The following is a 19,352-nucleotide window of genomic DNA, read 5'->3' on the forward strand; positions in this document are numbered from 1 at the left end:
TCTGGTCATTTCTATTAATGTTCAGGGTGTATTGCTCTCAATGTCAGCCTTTCAGGAGCTGTGGAGAGTGTTTAAATAAGATCCATGTAGCAGTCCTCAGGAAGATCTGTGCAGTGCCTTAATTCATGCAGGGTCTGCTGCATTTTAGGTATTTAGGGATGGACTTTCCTTAGAGCACAAGAACTTGCAGCCTTTGCGAGATGAAAGCAACCTTTAGAGGATAGAAAGATTTCCCTCAAAAACATGAGGCTTCCCTTTTTACAGTCTGCATTTGCAACATGTCATAAAATCCATGCCAGCCTCTCCTCCTGGTTTTTGCTGCCAGCTTGGCTGAACCTCAGTGATGCCCACAACGAGAGGCTCTGGCAGGGCACACGGCCACCCACAGCAAGAGTTGCCGTGTGTGGGCTCCTTTGATATGGATGGCAGGTGGACTTTGTGACAGGAGCAGCCACAAGCAAAGGTCAAGCTGTCAGCTCTGACCAGCAGTAAGCCGTCTGCGGAGTGGAGGACACAGCTGGGTGGAGAGGCTACCCCGCAGTTTTGGCCTCTCTGGAACTCCGAGGGGCTCTCCCCAGCTCTGCAATGTAGTCACTCTCATCCTTCCCTAAGTGATCTCAAAGGCTTGTGAGGGAAGGGACCAAAGTAAAATTGTTATAAAATGTTGTTTCAACTCATAAAGTCGCTGACAAGGGAAAAGTAAGAGCAGCAAATAGAAGTCACATAAAATTGGGACTGGGAAAATATCTGCTTCAATGAATTTTGAATTAGCCCTTCAAAGCCCATCAGAACTATATTTTGTCCTTACTGCTTTCAACACCTTTCTCTGTCCCTGCACCTGAAACGTTGTGATGCCAGCCATTCTGATGGATATCTCTGCACATGCACCTACCAGGTCTTCAAATAAGGGGCCACTTCCAATGGCTTAGCTGTACCACTGATGGAAGTGGTAACAGATGCTGCAATCAGTTAGAGAGAAGAGTGGACAAGAAAAGAGAGGGACAAAGTATTTTACCATGCTGTCAGCTGACAAGATTGCCATTCTTCTACCATCCTGAAATGGAAACGAAAAATTTTGAAAAAGAGCAGTGGTGGGCTGAAACTAACAAAATATATTATTGATTTTTAAATGAAAATTACTATTTATCAATTTGGATTTTCTTTGTGTGTTAAAATGGCACAGTTGGACAGCTCTTGCTTTACGATATCTGTTTTCTTGCAGTCTCAAAACAGGCTAATCTTTCTGGAAAAAATTTAATGGGAAAATGGCACTTGTTGTCTACTTTGCAGTGTACCACTTCACTCTGCCTCTTGATCTATGAGGATTATTCTACATGAGATTATTCCACCAGGAAGAAGTGACCAGCTGCTTGGTTTATTGACTTTCTTTGCCTCATTTGTGCTGCTTATTTTAAATCACTTGTGGGTGTAATGAAAATAATGATCTCAGTAACTCATGGTCACTCAGATTCTGCTCAGAGCTCTTGGGCACTAGAGCAGCTTCAAATGCCACTGTGTCTATAGTATGTCAGTAATTGAATATTTGTAGCTTGCCTAATTTTAAGTTTTTCTTGTATCTATCTCTGTGGAAAAAATAGTAAAATATGCAATACTATTTTAAAATGCCTCCTGTCCCCCAAGTAGATGGCAAAGTCCTGACTGAATCCATCTTCACCAGGTGTTGCAAGTATGCTGTATTCAACAGAATCAGATGGGCAACCACAAAAATTGGTCTTTTTCAGGTTTAGATCACATTTTAAGAAAGCATTTGTGTTAGTGACCGTACAAGGAAACTGCTAACGCTTGCAGCTGTTTCATTACAGCATCACCAGAGGGTGGCAGGACTCTTTGTTGAGGCCACTGCTGCTGACTTGCAGTGCTGAGTTTGTACAGACACCCATCTCACCTCACCCTGCATTTGTTCTCTTGATCCACAAGAGAAGTTAGCCTCCTGAAAGAGTAAATGCTACTTTTTATCTTTATCCTCTTGGAAGACAGCACAGAAAATTGGGACTGAAATCCGCATCAGAAGAGTTTTTGTTGTCTCTCTTGAATGACAGCTTGCTTCCCTCCTCAGTTTTAGTGGAAAGGCTAGACCAACTCGATTCATACAATTGCAAGAGCAGTTACTGTCCTCTGACCTACCTTCAAAAGCAAATGCACTGAAATAGGACATTCTACACATTTCAGAGCTGTCTTTGTGGAAAGCAATTGTTTGAATGCTACTTTCCAGCATGCCGTTTGCACAGCTTTACATGGTTGCTGCTTAGTACTTGCAGGACCCCCAGTACTTCCTTCTAAATAGCAGAGACTTCTTTTCTTTTAGCATGGATAGTATTGGAGGGTTTCCCAGTTAGGACCAAAGTGGCTCTTGTCAAGCAAGAAAGAAAGCAACTGAGGAAAAGAGGAAGACATGTATGTCTCCCAGGAACTTCAATGCACTTCAAACACTTCCCACTCATTGGCACAAAGACAGAGAACCACAATGTTCATAGGTGCACCAGCATGTTGCTATTTTTCCCTGTTGCCTTTGCTTGCTCAGTTTGGGAGTGTCTAAAGCATCTCTGGGGAAGGAGAAGAATAGCCTTGGTGGAGACACTCAGCTCATCTAGCAGCTACTACAACAGGCTGCGTGTGGCTTGGCTGCACCAAGTCCTTTCCAGATAACCTTTTCTCCCAGGAGGAAAGAGGGTATTTTCTGCCACATGTCAAAAAAAAATGCTATGGGCATTCATTTATGTTCAGTAATTGAATCATACAATTGTGACTTTAACAGTTTTGGTCAGTTCCCACTAGATGATGCGGCAGCCCCTCCAGGGAAGAGAGTACGTCCCTAGTTTTAACTACAAGTTTAGCTGAAGCACTCTTTCTGCTCATCCATGCACATCCAAACCCTACTGTTCATCTTATCCTAAGATCATTCTGAGCAAGGTGTTTTGCATTGATGACAAGATGATGTGCTGAGATGTCCTCCCACTTACTTAACAGGATATTCATGCCTGGGTGGCAGCAGGCTTCCAGTGTCAGCCTGAAGTTCCAGATCTCTTCTGTCTTCCTCCTTTCTTCTGTATGTATGGGACATTATCTAGGGTATATTAACATTGGGGTTTGGTGGTTTATTCCCAGAATATATTTGCATCAATCAAGCAGGGCAGATGTCCAAAAATTCTGCCTCATTTAGCTGGAAGCTGAAACAACCCTTCTGGTAAATCTTTGATGTGGTAGCAATGGGGATCATAATTTTAGGAAAACAAACCTAAATTATCATCTTTCATGTTGTAGTGGTTGGGGGGAAAATGAGAGGAGGGAAGTTGTATACATATTCTCTTTGAGTGACTTTCTTAACGACACTCTCATTGAGAGTGACTTTTGCCAAATGCTGTTTACTTTTTGCTGTCAAATCTGCCTGAATTGATTGAAAAGTGAGACTTGTTCCCCTCTGCTTCCTAAGTGACACACAGACTGAGTGTGAGAAACAGCCTGCCAATGGCTCCATCAGGAATCCTGTGTCAGTACAACAGCTGAAAAATAGAAGACACTTTGCCAAGTCTCCATCTTAGCCCATGGTGTCTCCTACTGCTCTTCCATGGGTGCAGTTATATGGCTAGAGCTTGGAGAAGGCTTAGCTGTACAGAATTCTTGCCCATGGAGTTTTTCTTGCACTGCTGTAAAATTCAAAAGAGAAATAAGGCAAGAATCTTATTTCAGCCCAGACTGATCATAGACAGATTACAACTGAGAGAAATTAAGCCTAGATAGCAGTAGATATGAATTTAGGAGGGCACATGAAACCAGACTAGTGGACTAGAAAAATTGAGGGGGTTGTACACCAGATTTAATTAATTGTGTTCATTTCTAGGACTGTAAAAATTTTTACAGGCTTTAATGCCATCTTCATGGAGTAGCTGGACTCTAGAAGAAGCAGACCTCAGTCTCTCATCCTTTTCTAGAGTGACCTGTTCAGTATGTATTGGTGGTATTTATTTTGCCCTTATAAATTAAATGAGGAATTCTTGTTACTTACTTACACTTATGTCACAGTAAATAAATGTACTCTGAAACTCAGGCTGTGACTTTTGCTTCCTTTCTTCTTTTCACAAGACATCTAATTTAAATGTGCTTGCTTCAAAGTTAAGATGCCTGATTTGTCCTTGTCTTTCCAGGTGCTTCACAAGGAGTTAGATCCATATTTGACCAAGTCATATGGTCAGTGCTGTACCTTTCAAGGTCTAGTTATAGCTGTGAAGATTTTTGGCTGGCAATACTTGATGATATACAAATTCTTTCGGAGCTTGACCAAAATACATAACTTTGGTGCTCCATTTTGCACAGCTGCAAAAAGTGAAGAACTCAAAGTGAATCATCTTCTTTGAGCTACTCTTTCCTGGACAAGCTGTTGACAAATGGGAAGCATAAATAGTATTTTAAAACCTAAGCATAAGAGGAGAAAATAAAGCCTGTTAAGTAATCTCAGATGCTTCCACATGAACAGCCAAAGCAGTGCTCAGCACACCCTTGTTCTCCCCTGTGAGAGACTAAGCAACACCATCACTTTTTGCAGGGCAGAGGCCTGTATGAGGATGAATTACAGGAGGGAAAATCTTTGTGCCAGCCTCTCTCCTCCACCTGATCCCCATAGGGGGCACATTATTTTCACTATGTTGTCTCTTCCCTACCTGCCTAATACCTTTATTCAAGAGAAAGGAAAAAGAAAACTTCCTAAATCAGCACACTAAGTCAGAAACACTGGGGATTAACTCCATCATGGTCTTAGAAATCTAGAGGATTTTGCACAGCCATCCTCTGCCTTTGCACTGCTAATGCTTTGTCTAAAAAATCCTTGTCAGTTTGACAGAAAGAGCTAATTCTATGCAAAGACACTTTATGATTTAACTGACACTAGAACGGTGAAAATCTGTTTGTTCTCTGTACCTCAGATTCTCTAAGACAAGTATCATGGCTGTGATCCAGCCAAGCTTTTAGTATGAATCTACACTCTAAGTATGTGCATCATCTTATCAGATGCAAGCAGTAGAAAAATAAGAGCCACCATAACATAAATGCTCCCTGGATTGCATATATTTGAATTTGTCTCTTTAAAATGGATGTTGAATATCCTCTTTGCAAGTGCTTTTCATTGGTCCTCACTTGAACAGAAAGCTTCTTTAAGAAATTTTTTGTAATCAACCAAGTGGGGAAAAAGGGAAACAGATTAAGAAATGGCCCTGAAAACAAGTAGAATGACGATTTCAAGTTACCATGAACTTGTAAATGTCTATACAAACCTTTCATATGTTTGCAGAGTAAGTCTTGTTCTACATTATTTTTGGAATCTGGGTGGGGTTCCTCCACTGCCAGTTCCAAACCCCTTCTGCTGTCTGTTCAGGCCTCTCAGGCTATCCCATCCCTGGGTGGTATCTCCAGGTCTCTCTGCTGTTCCGAGGCTCTGACCTAACAATTGCTGAGTTCAAACGACACCCCTGGGAGTGAGCTTTCCCTCCCTCCCCTTCAGGAGGGGTGGGAAACAGACCTTCAGCTCTCAGACATGCACTTTGCTCTGTTCTTCCTGACTTTGTCCAGGTTAGCAGCATGCACAAACACACTCAAGAACTCAACTCCTGTGGTGACAAGCCAGATATGGCTTACAACAGAACACATCCTGCTGTACTAGTAAATGGCATATTTCATGATAAACTGTAAGGCTGCTCTATCACATTTGTTGTACTTTGAGGCACCTGAATGAAACAAGACTTTCCATCTTGGCAGTGTTGAACAGCCAGTGCTTAAAGTACTGACCTGCTTACAAGCAGGGAAACATTCCAGTTATGTAAACAGCAGAGAAGTACTTTTTTTCTCTGCATTCCTAGAGTAAGCTGACTTTAGCTGAGTCCATAAATTCTGTGTGTGCTGTTCCCTTTGCTGCCTCCACACACACAAATTGGTTTTGTTAGAACCACAGCCTGCTAAGTAACCTCTTAAGCAAGGGGTTTCAATGTGCTCTTGTAAAAGCCAGCAAAAGATTTTGAAAAGAAATTGAGCGACCAGCTCTAAAATGTATTTCCAAAAGAAGCAAAAACTGCTATGCTAGATGAGGTCAAATGCTGCTCTGAGCAGCAATTGTTTCCAACAACAGTTGCTAATGACAGTTGAAGGAAAATATACAACAGGACAAGACCTCATTTTTTTTCCTCCTGCTCCTCTTCTTCTCTTCTTCTCTTCTTCTTCTTCTTCTTCTTCTTCTTCTTCTTCTTCTCCTCCTTCTCCTTCTTGTCCTTCCTCTTTTTCTTCTTTTTCTTCTTCTTGAAGTACTGACTAAAATAAAGATTAATAGCCACACATAGTTCTCTTCCTTGAATCTATTGAGCCTGTTTAACCTGTTAATGTCACTATCCTCTGCAAAATTCCCTCCTGGTGATTTTCAATCCAACTTATGTAGTGCCTATAGTAGAGAAGAGGTCAAAAAAGGAGGGAAAGAACACATTTTTGCTGGTTTAAATTGGCTGTTTCTCATTTTAAATCCATTTCTTCTAACCCTTGAATTATTAGCAGTAATAATTCTCAATCCTCTACATTTTCACTTTTTATAGTTACATTCTCAATCATCATGCTCCCAGAAGCAACAGTTATTTCACATATATGATGGTTTTTCTGTTCTTTTGTTTGCTGTGACTTGAAACGAGGCAAGAAAATAGGCATATAATGTTACTGATCTGGCTATATGACCAGTTCATATAGGACTGGAATGCTTTTTATTCTATCTTTCTGTAGCTATAAGAGAAAGCTGCATCTTATTTTTTGCCCTATGATGTACACAGGGACTTGATATGCATGGAGTGCAAGAATGTTGTCACAGAAATGCACAGTAGGCTCCGGTTTTCCTTCAGTTGGATTGGACCTCCACCTTGACCACAACAACAGAAGACAGGTGGAAATTATGCTTGAAGTAAAAATACAAATCTGAGATTCTTCTTGTGCAGTTCCAGCTCACTTCTTCACTCATTTATTCAGGAATCTTGTCGGCAATGTATGTTGCAATCAATCCAATCCTACATTCATCCTACTAAATTGACTTCACTCTATCAACAAAAATGTTATTCATTTTCTGGTTCATTTTCTTTTCAAATTCAGTGTAAACAAATACCTACTGGTCTTCTAACATGGAGTGCAATTGTTTCACCTTGTCTTGACTCTTTCTGATGTATTTCGGGCAGAAGACAGAGCAGAACAGACAGATTAACTTCACCTATTTGATAACTAGTATCCAAAGTATCCTCAAAGTAAGGCTTCTCTGGAATGTCGGAGATAAGGAAAGCCCCATATAACTAAACAAACAGCTCAGAACAATAAAGTGATCCATGCAATTTCCTGTATTGTCTCTCGGGAGTCCATGGGCTCATGAGGCTCCTAGGTGAGCAGGAAAAAGACAAGCAGCTCAGCCAAAAACAGAGGTACCGCCATAAAACAAACACTCTGCAAGAGCTGTGTCAGCTGCAGTGGGTGTTATTTCACCTTTTCAAACTGCAATCAAAATTGAGATTACCAGGAAAAAGAAACAGCTTGGGAAGTTTGAAGAATGTATGTGTCAGGTCTTGCTCAGAAGCCATAATTCTACTTTGATGCCAGCATAAGCATTTCTAAGCATGGAAAATACATTAGGAAAACCTAATTTTCAGGTGCACACCAGAGTTTCTTTTCACATAAACATATGGAAATGGGGACCATGTTCTCAAATGTTGAATACTGCCCTCTTTCTACTGACTCCAGGGAGAGTTGTGTTGGTGGCTGCATTGTTTTGCAAAATGTAGCTTATCTGAGTAGCATGTAGCATAATATTGCTACATGCAACTGTTCACATTAACTATGTGAAGTTAATGGATTAAAAGTTTATGGGTTTGTGGAATTATGTGTTTTCTCCCTATATCTTTTAATCCCTGTTAGATTTTCTTTCCTTTTTTTATTTCTTTGATTTTTTTTTAAAGTATCTCTATTCCAATTTGAAGATGAAGTCAGATGCTTTTTAAAATGAGTAGCAAATGTTTACTTTCCAACCTGTTTTTAGCATTTGGGTGTAAGATGATAAAAGTGATGTTCAGCTTAAGCTGACCTTAAAGGACTCTGTATTATCATCCACATAATGCTGCATTTCACTAGAAATAAGCTTATAAATAAAATTGAAAGAACAGCATGAAACCAACAGATCTGCATGCCCCTCTTTCTATCAACACATACCTTTGTTAAATGCTTGGTAAACCACTACGAATTGTTATTGGTCCAATCCAGCAATATTTTTATGGAGTAGCCAGCCCTGTGAGAGGCACAGTGTTAATTTAGACTAATTCAGTGTGTGCAGAAAGACTAATTCTGTCAGCACTCTTTATTTATTATAACTCCTGCCCCACTCAGAGCAAGCACCATTGTCCAAACAGCCAAGGCAAGATATCTGTGTTATTTCCCAGCCTCTGAGTAACCACTTTTGTAATCTGAATGTGTCCCTAAAACTTTTTAAGTGGTCTTAAACATATGATTAAGGTAGCAGCCAGATACTGCATGTTTCCTGTGGCTCTCTGAAAAAAAAAAATGGTGTTCTAGACAAAATACAAACTTTAAAACATTTGGAAGGCAAAACCAACAGAATTTGCCAGAGGACAGCTGTTTCACAATAGCTCTCAAGTTTTTAAAACTTATTTTCAACGTGTGCTAAAGGAAAAACAAAGCTCTTTCAATGTTTTTAGGAGGCAGAGTCATTACAAACTGGATCTCCCCTGACACAGGAGTTCTGAGCACATACTTTCCACCTCTCAGCAGCAAATCTGTCATGTTTGGCTTGAAAATCCTCTCAAACTGTATGTTAGACAAAATCATGTTTGGTAAATCATTTTGAAAGCCTTTGGGCACATCTAGTGAGTCTATGAACTCTAAACATGCAAAGTATCACTTTGCAGATCTGAAAGGTCCATACCAGCCCCAGTTCAAAGGCAAAGGAGACAACAGGAATACTCTCGGTAACCTTTCTAGGATACTAAGATTTTTTTCTTTTTGAGGGAGTGGGGGGAATTAAGTTGTGTTTTTAATATATTTTAGTCCTTTTTTAATCCTGCATTTATTTCTGAACATAATTCTACCTGTTCCTCTTGAAAATAAATTTTAAAAAACAAAATAAAACAGAAGCACAAACAGACAAATAAACAATCCCACAGTGTGGAGATCATGTAAAAAAATCATGTCAGTAGAGCAGAGCCATAAGCTTTCCAGAAGGACTCATGTACTTCATAGGGGTTTTTTGTGTTCTCACAATGCAGGAGCACATTTTGTGTGTTCTGTATGTTCATCCATAGGATGCCAGAACATTTGCTGATGAACTTAGCATTTTGCCATTTAACCTTTAGCCACAACTATGCAGACTATTTAACAAGGCAGGCCAAGGAAGTTAAAGTTTTTAAGCATACTTGTGTAGTGATCTTAGAATCTTAATGTGTAAGTGGTCAAATCTTTTTATATTCAGAGCCCAGAAAAATAAATGAGCTTTCCCATTTTGCTTCATGTGACTGTTAAAGATTGTTTTATGAAACAATAATCAATGTGACTTTCCAAGGTCATGTGCATGTTAGTGACAGAATTCAAATATAAAATGTCAATGCACTCTTAATTAGGTCAAGATGTCTGAGCAAAATTCCTTCTGTCCAAAGCATCCTCTCATTCCATGTGCAGGATAATTAAAATAAATTATGCCCATGAGAAAAGCCATGCTCTAACATCAAAATCCCATTTATCTAGATAAGTCTTAAATCCTTCCTTGTTTTGTTCTGATGAAGTTCATCTGTCTTTATTTGCAACTGATCTGGCTTTGCTTAAGCTTAGTGCAGTGGGTTGTGGGGGGAATTTTTGCCTCTATAGCTTCCATGATTTGGTTAAAGTCATTGAAAATAGGAGTCCTTAGCCCCTTCTGCTTTCCAGCTCCCCTCAAGCTCTTTGTCTTAACCTTTGTTAGTGACCTTTAAGGCCTTCTTTCTTGGCTACCCTCAAGAAGAAACAATCTGGAGTCATCAACAGGTCCATTTCACCCTGAGGTCATAAGGTGAGGCAATGGTTTAGATTTCAGGGAAACACCACACTTTGGTCATAGGTATAACAGTGGACAGCTCATTTCACTGCATCTGTACTCTGGGGAGAAGGCTTGAGACAGACAGTCGTGCCAAAGACAAAAAAAGAGGATGAAATGCTCTAATATTTATTTTCCTAATAGACACTTCATTTCCTCTTCTTCCTTTTCAGTATTTACATTAGAAAAGTACTTCCAGCTCCTTTGCATCCTGCAGCACAGCTCACTAGTAGCAATCATACTCACCCATAATGGTGTATTACACACCAAAAAGGATAGCTGACCCTAGCCTTTAAAACTGGAAAAGCACCCTCCCTTCTTTCCTACCACCTGGAGTAAGAAAACTAGCCACCACATGTGAAGGGCAACTGCTTCCCTGACAGCCCACAGCTCCCCAAGAACTCACCATCCTTCCACTCTGGGTTTTGCTGAGCTGCTCTCTAGGTGAAGGGAGGTTGCCCCTGAGTTTTGACACTGCAGAAAGATGTGTCCTTACAGTAAGCTCTCAAATGTGCTTGCAGGAGGAAAAAAGTAAACAGTTAAAGGGAAATGACGACACAAAGAGGAAAAAAGTTCCTTCTAAATATTTAATAGAGCGGGGAAAAGCAATGCTCAACTAGGTTTGCCTACATTCATTATTTTTAAAGGTTGTTGCTTGGTGGTTTGTAACATATGCAGCTGATAAAGTAACAAAATTTAGTAAAGTAATTAACAGGTTTTAAAGCTCTCGCTAGTCTTTCCAGAAAGAAACATTCCTGTGTTCTTGTAGCCTTTCACTACGGACAGAAAGCAGTTTCCACTATTATCCCAATTTTAGTTCTGCAAACTCTGCTTTGGGAGTTCAAATTTCATACTTTTATTGAAATTCAACTATTTAATTACTTAAGAGTGAATTTTAGCTGTCACTGGACATGGTTTTAATTTTATGAAGTTTTATCATGCATGTCTTTCCTAACCAGAGTTACATACATGAACTGAAACATTAAATGCATGTATGTATATCAATTTTTTATGACTTTTGGTAGGCCTGCTGGCAGCTCCTGCAGCTATGAACTTGAGATTGCATGGGACAAAACAAAAGACAGAAAAAAAATTGAAAAATTTGCTGATCATATATCTACAGGAGTGTAAGAATAATTTTCAGTATCATAACTAACTATTTTTTTAAGGATACCACAGCAGTAAAATTCAGTTTTAGATTTCATGCAGCATTAGGCTTCCTCTTCCCTCTTGTCTATAGAGATGTTCTAAGGGTTCAACAAATAAAAGGAACCTTTAAATAAGCATATGGATTTATGCATTTTTTAACATTAAAACTTTCCCAAACTGTAATAAACAATATAGATTTGTGACATACTGTAGTCCTTTTTCCTCACATTTTTTAAAAATACAATAATACTACACTCCTAATCCATTTATTTTTGCCAGTGCAACATGAAAATCTGCAAAATTCCTGTCAGGGAAACTGAACAATTCTTAGAAGGAACGAGACACTTTGACCTTCTATAGTTCTTGAAGGGCTTATCAATTAAACGGTACTAAATCTCTATGGGGGAAAAAAATGACCCTTTTTTCAGTGGTTGTGGTAAGAGGTCTGGAAATACATGTGGAAATCACTCTGCTGTTTCTTCATGCCTATAATTTTAAGTAAATAAGATATGTTCCACTTTTTTTTTTTTATCCAAACCACCATGTCTACATGAAGGTTAAAATCCTCATCAACAGCAACAAGAGAGAAGGAAGCAAGATTCTGCTAGCATGGGTCTCACACATAGAAGCAGAGGAAAAAGCTGATCCCATCCTCAGCAAAAAGAACCATTTTATGACTGGGTCAAAGTGAAGCTGGTGTGTTTTAAGGTTCTTAGTTTACATAAATGACTGTTGTTGTTAGTCGTTAGGAGCATCTACAATGTTCTTAAAGAGTTAACCTACAGTCTTTATCTGGAAGGGCAGGGACAGTCACTTCTGGGAGCTTGTCCATTCTTGAGATGGACAAAGACTGTGTGCCCCCATCACTGCTATTAAGTAACAAAATTGCTTCTAAATATCTTACTCTTTCCTTTTTAAATTACATTATATGATGCAACCTGTAAACACCTTAACAAGCTTTATCTAAAAAGTGTAACCCATGGGCTGACACTTGTACATGCACAAACAAAACAACACAGCAGGAAAAAAGTGAAGCAATTCTTGAACTTCTGAAGAATAAAAAAAGAGCATTCCTTGTGGAATGATTTTGCAAGTGTGTTTAATCAATTGCAAATAAATAGGAAAATTGGTGTTTGTAAGAAAGAAGCTTTGAGTATAAAAGACTATTTAAGTTTGGGTGAAATAAGCCATTGCTTTCATTCACAGAGAGAATTTTCAAACCAATTATGTTCTCTTATGGCACTTCCTCTGATGTCAAGAAAGACCTTTTAAGGATTGTCAGTTCATTGAGGAAATAATGGTATCCCAAATATATGAACTTGTCCCCATTTCCTTGGTGTATGCATATCATCACAGCCTGAGTCTACTCAAATTTAAAATTAGAATTTAAAATCAGTGTAGAAGCCTGCACAGGTGGCCTCTGTATTTGGAGACCTAAAGGGTCTACTTGAAAGATCAGAGCACAACCTGTTTACTGAATCCTGAGATCATGGTACTGCACTTATATGTTTAAAAGATGGAGTTAAATCAAGCGCGTATGTTTTGTGTGCACAGTCAAATGATGAGGAAGCAAAATGCAAAGCTTGGAAGGAGAACCACCAATAGAAAGGAAAGAAAAAAGCAAACTAGCCAAAATACTTCCACATAGAATTAATGATTCAGGATCTTCAGTTCCTACCTAATGGCTACTGCTGACAAGCCCTGGAATTTTCCTTCCTGCATGTGAGTAGGTATTATTTATATCCTGTAAGATAAGTTCTCCACACTGCTGTGAGATGACTCCAGTCTAGGTTTCTGGTGAACAAATGTGGTTAAAGCTTCAATTCATACAATCTTAAGAGACTTGATCTGAGGCAACTCTAAATTGATTGATTCTCTTAGAGGTGCATAAGCTATGACAGTCACACCAGGATCCACCAAGCTGTCATAACTCACCTCGACAATGGGCTTGTAACATCCCTGATGATGGAGACTGCAAAGCTGCAAGAAGAAGCAGATTCTAATTGAAGCCGATCTCGGTCCTGCAGCACGATGAAGTGCATGGTGCTGATAACAGCTCTGTCTTAGGATAAGACACTGCTGAAGCACATTGAAGTCCTCTCTTCTTAGCCACCCTCAGCCAAAGCTCTTCCCTGCCTGGGCATCTGTCCTTGCCCACTGCACTTGCTATAGGGACAGACTGTTTATTCACGGATGACATGGAGAATGGAGATCCTTAGACCAAATCTCTCCCAAAACTTGCTGTCTAATGCGAAATAAACCAGCAATTGAATAATAAAGACTTCAGTGAACATGGCACTGAAAAACCAGATGAAATAACAATGGCTTTAAAATACAGTTTCAGTAAACTATGCCTGGAACAAGAAGAGAGTACAAAGGTACATGTAAGTAGAATAGCTTTATAAAATGAAAGAGTAGTACCACTAAGTTGATTAGATATGACTTTTCATCATTACTTAATTTTTGCACACCTCAGATAATTTCAGTGGGGGAAAAAAATTTATTCCTGTTTATAACAAAAATAGGCTTTATACAACATACAGTAAATTTATTCCAAGAAATATATTCTACATCTTTTTTCCCAATATATTTTTATGAATAGTGGCAGTACTGACACATAGAGTAATTTTTTCAAAGTAGTATGTGAGTTTTTATTACTAGTTGTCCATTGACAAAAGATGGTACAAATCATCTTCTACCATACACTTTTCAAGAAGATAGCAATTAACTTTATTGATTTCCTTTCTGATAATAATTATTATTTTATTTCATTTGAGGATCATGCTTTACATGCTGAGAAAATTCATCTAATGGAAATATCAGAAACAATAGAAGTTAGAGCATATGCTGACTGAACTAGATTCATCTATCTCCTTTTTAGCCATGCAATACTGATCTGCTGACACATGCACAGAAAATCTTTGTGACAAGTAGACAAAATACAAGACCATGGAAAAGGTAAAAAGCAAGATATGGTTCCAGACATGATTACTGTACAGAGAGAGGAGTACACTAAGTGTGGAGCTCATCACACTGATGTGTCTTCTTGCACCAGACAGACAGACTTAGGGCCATCACTTACATGGACATACGTGAAGACAGAAAGGCAATTCTTTCCTCCACACAAGAGAATACAGGTATAACATTTAGATTATTACCTTCAGACTCAAATCTGGGAATCCAAAATGGTGTCAACTGCCATGTCTCCATTGGCTTCACTGCTTTCCAAAGTCCATCCAAATTTTGGTGCCTTTCTTAGACTTTACTTTGACAAAATTTCCATCAATAATAAATATGAACTATGCTTGAATATGCATGGAGGAATTAGTCCTAGAACACAGAGTCTCAGTTTGAGTTCCTGATGTTTATTTTTGTTTTGCTGAAATCTTAGTATTATCCAGCCTTCCTTAACCAGGCAGGAAAGGAGACACTTTGGACTGTTAACAATAAGAGTCTATAACCTGATTGTCCCTTCAACCAGAAAATAAAAAACCCACATGAACCAAATAGGTCAGACTGCTTAAAGACACCTTAAGCTTACTCCAAACACTTTTTTAGTTTAATTGCTGCAAACACATAAATCTTTAGCGTGATTTTAAGTGGGCGAGGGAGCCAAATGCAAAACACAGCATGTCCTCCTTTCTGTTTGCTTTAACTTCTGATAGGCTGACAAAAGGGATGTGGCATGGTTGCTTGGATGACTTCAAACAAGACTACTTGTAAGCTCTTGGGGCGCTGAGTGTACCTGCTGTTAGGACAGAAAAGATGCAGCAGATGTCTAGATGAGTACAGGATGGAGGCTGACACTCTTCCAGCTGTCCCAGTATTGTGAGATGACTGCTGGCTGGGATGCTCCAATGCTGCCCTCATTAATGTGTAAAACAGGTAACTGGACCTTTCTGCTGATCTAGCTTTCATTTCACTTTTTGTCTGCTCCCATCCTCCACCAACTATTACTGCTGTCCCTGAAGTTAGCTAAAGAACTTACACTTCTTTCTGTAAGAGAAACCTTGTATATTTTCCTTCTTGTGGCACTGTGATTTTAAGAGCTCTTTGTCCTAGATGTGTATCACAGTAATTCTGAAAGCATTTCAATTTCTCACATCTTCAGTCCTGGGCTGGCTTAATTTCAAAATAATATTGTGGGTAATATGAATAAAAACTCCTATACAGAGGGAAAGTGAGGTAGTATGAATATAATGACCCATATCAGACTAGAATAAGCATCTGGCTGTGTGCAAGTCTTTTAACTAACATATTCTGTAAACAGTTTAAAGATAGGCAAGTATAGTAAATACTCTTTTAAAATCTAGGGTACAGCACTTCATATTTTCAGAGGTGGAAGAGATATATTTGCACTGGCACTGGGAGGATTTTTATTCCACAGTATTTCTGCACACAAATGTTGAGGCATCCTCTGTATTTCTACATGGCTTAGAGTTCAAGTGTTTCACTACACACTGGTGTGTGAAGCATCTCCTTTTAAGAGAGGTCCCAACATATTCACCTAATATCATGTAATTTTTTTATTAGAAATGATAGTGAAGTCTCTCTCTGTTCATCAACTCTGTTTTTCCTCATAATATATTATCCTATCCCTTTTACTGTGTTGGTTTCCACTAGCTGGAAATTAAACCCCAAGTAAGCAACTCCCCTTCTCCCCACCCCTTCTGGTAAAGGGAGGGACAAAAGCAGAGACTATGGGTTGAGGTAACAATTTCTAGAAAGTACAAAGCAGTGAAATAAGACATGCACCATAACAACAGCAATATTAATAATAGTAACAAAAAGAGAAGGTCTTTTACCCACAAAAAGATATTCACCACCAGGAAAAAAACCATGATGGCATGGGTAGGCCACAACCTCATGGCTTCCCCAGGCAAAGGCACTCACACAATTCTGCAACCACAACACCATCACACCTCTCTTCAGTTGTTGCTACCAAGCTGAAGATAATTTCTTGTCTGAGAGCAGTATTTTCATCATAGTAACTTAAATGCACATCCAAAATATTTCATAATCATATGCAATACTAGAAGGTGTGAATTTTAATAAGGTAGCTGTTTCCCTTGAAACTGGAGTCCTTTCTTTAACTACAGCTAAAAGTCACACTTCTCCTGCTTGTGCGTTTCAGTTGCAATTGGGAAGAACTGCTCTGCATGCCCCAAACCTTCTTTCCCTTGCTCCTTAAACTTCAGTACCTCTGGAAATTACAGAACTGCACTACTCATTCAGAAAAGCACTTTCCAGTCATGTCTGTGAAGGCCATTTCTTAGATGCTTTGGACATAGCAAAAAGAGTTTAGAAATTTACCCTCATTATCCCAGAGTACTGCTCTGCTGGGTTAGTGCAGAACATCTTGAGAACGACACATGCTCAATCAGCAGTACCTCTATGCTATAAGTTAGCAGAGTGAAAGACTGACAAAGCCCTTGTATTTCAAGGATAAAATATACAGCAAGGTTTGAAAAAGCAACCTGGAATAGTCTGTCTACCAAAACTATTTTTTAATTGTATCAGCCTATTCAGGAGAAAAAAATGTCTGGCTTCACCCTACAGACTTTGTCTACATCTTTTGTCCTGTCCCACTGGAGCTTTCAGAATCTCAAGTTACCTTGAATATGAACCTATCTTTTATGACCAAAGGTGCCTTCCATGTTTTTCTCACATTCAGCATTTGCCTGGATGCTTCAAAAATCACACAGCACATACTTCAGGGTGTAGAACATGGCAAAATACACTCACTTTAGCATGAATGTTGTAGGTCAAAGACAGACTGACTGTGTGCTTATGGATAAAGTATGCTTCATGAATTCTGAAAAGCTTAGCTTAGAAGTGTAGTGAACATCTGCTGTGCAAACAGAGACCAGCAGATGTTTTGATTTTGCCTACCTTTTTTTTTAATTTTGGAAGCTAGCCATATGATATCTTTATTGTGCATTGGGCTTGTCCACCAGCGAAAACAAAATTCTTATGACTAAACTTCATCATTGTCTGAATACTGAGAAGCAATACAAATCTTGTTTTTCTTTTTTTGTAACTTGAACTAATAACCCATAATTTGGCTCATTCAAATGTTTGTTTGCTCTGCTGAAGACTAAAATGCACAGACCTCTGCCTGAAAGGAGCAATTTTTGGCAGACTGACACTTCTCCTCCTACATAATGATCTTTTTCCAAAGTCATGTGGACAGACATTTTGCTCTCATTTAAGCACTATGTATTCTCTTCAGTCTGTGTCAGAACTCCCAGAGGTGTCAATGGGATCTGTGTGTGTAAATCAAAACTGACTGCCTTCAATTTGTGTGTGTTTAAACAGTATTTATGTGGGAAGTCTGGACTTCAAGTTTCTAGCCCTGGAAAATTTATCTTAAAATAATTATAGCCAGTGAATTACTGACATTTGAAAGGATTGCAAAGTATCTCTCCCAACTTTTGATGATAAAAATGTGATAATTTAAGAGCTTAATATCCTTTTATTCCTCCTTCTTGAGAATATTCTTATATTTATAGAAAATTCTTTGTTTCCTCCATATGTTCTGTTTACAACTGAGGCCTAAAATGGCCAAAAAAATCCTCTCAGATTTTATGACTAAGATCTTGATAGCCTAACTTTGGCTCCTCAGAACTGAATGCACATTACATCCTGTATAATGCTCTCCTCCTTTCACTATTGCCACACAAAAAAAAAATTAAATTTTAACTGTCCAAAAGTGCTGAGACACTGTGTTGCAACAATGCATTCTAACATAGGGAGCTTTCAAGAGCAGACCCTGCTTTGCAACAAGACTGCAGCCTTGCTTGATCTTTGCTCCAGTCTGGGGGCAATGAATGAAGCAGCACTGGGAGGTGAAGGTTCTCAGCCAAGAGGAGAAGATACATTCAGGACCTGGATGTGTTCTTTCTCCAAAAAGGCACAGGAAGAAAGAGGATGAAGCAACTCCCCAAAGCCCTTTCTTTCTCCCCTTTTCCTAGAACAACTCTGCTGCTTTCATGTAAAGAGATTGAAAGTATTTCTACCCCTGCTCTGTAAATGCTGTTCCTGAAAGCTTTCCTCCTCATGTAGTTCCTTAAACACCCCCTGCTGAAATACTCCCCTGACATCTGCAAGGAGAAGTGGACAGCACAGAGTAATCCTGCACCTTGGCAAAGGCTGAAGGGGAAGAAAGCCTAGCTCTGCTAGCTACATACTGTGTTAGGTTTCCCCAGATGGAAGCTGTGTGCTTGAGCACAAAGAGAGTCTTAGAACAAGCTTAACTAACATCAGGCTATGATTTCTGTTCTTAAGCTGTCATTTTATCTCTAGTTTAGCTAAAATTTAGAATGCTGTAAAATTCCTGCAGAAGACATTTAATTTGCAGCTGGGTTTTCCACTGTGGTACAAAGTTGCTAACAGAACATCCTTACTGTAAAAACAAAAATGACCTGCATTCCTTCAAAAATTGTAGGGTATGTGATATTGTGGTGCTGTCTTTGCAGGCACAAATACTGTGTGGGCTGAATACAAGGATGTGCTCTGTCCAGCTGTATTTGGGGGAACATGAAGGGGGGGAAACACAATGCTTTTCTTCTCCATATTTGGAAAGATGCTTGGCCCTGTTTCATTGAGTAATTCAAGCAAAAAGCTATTTGGCTAAAGGACAGCAATCCTCAGACTGTTTGTTTGCAGAAGGGTTTTTAACTGGGGGTAAAGATTTCCCTTTTGTTTAGTAATCAGACTGGTGTTAAATGACCATATGATCTTGTGGGGAGACAGTAAAGAATTACTGGAATTCACCAAGTCTGTGGATTTTAATAAGACAATTAAAGAGATACGGTAATGTGATTGTAAAAGCGGTTGAAGTGGTGCTCTTAAGCTTTCCTTTTCAGGGCCGGTCAGCCCTCTTCTGTCACATGACAAAGACAGTTTATTCACAAGATCTATTTTTTTTTTTTATTACCTGCTGTTTTTAATGGAATAGAGTCACAGTCCAGCACCACCTTAAGTATCCTGTCATCAGAAGCTACATAAAATCTGCATTTTGTGTTCAAGTAATGAAGCCCAGGGCAGATATTTTGACCTTCAGGGACACTTAAAGTGGGAAAAAATTCCTTCTGCTCTCCAC

This window comes from Zonotrichia leucophrys, chromosome Z (genome assembly GCF_028769735.1).
Source record: "Zonotrichia leucophrys gambelii isolate GWCS_2022_RI chromosome Z, RI_Zleu_2.0, whole genome shotgun sequence".
Classification (NCBI taxonomy): Eukaryota; Metazoa; Chordata; class Aves; order Passeriformes; family Passerellidae; genus Zonotrichia; species Zonotrichia leucophrys.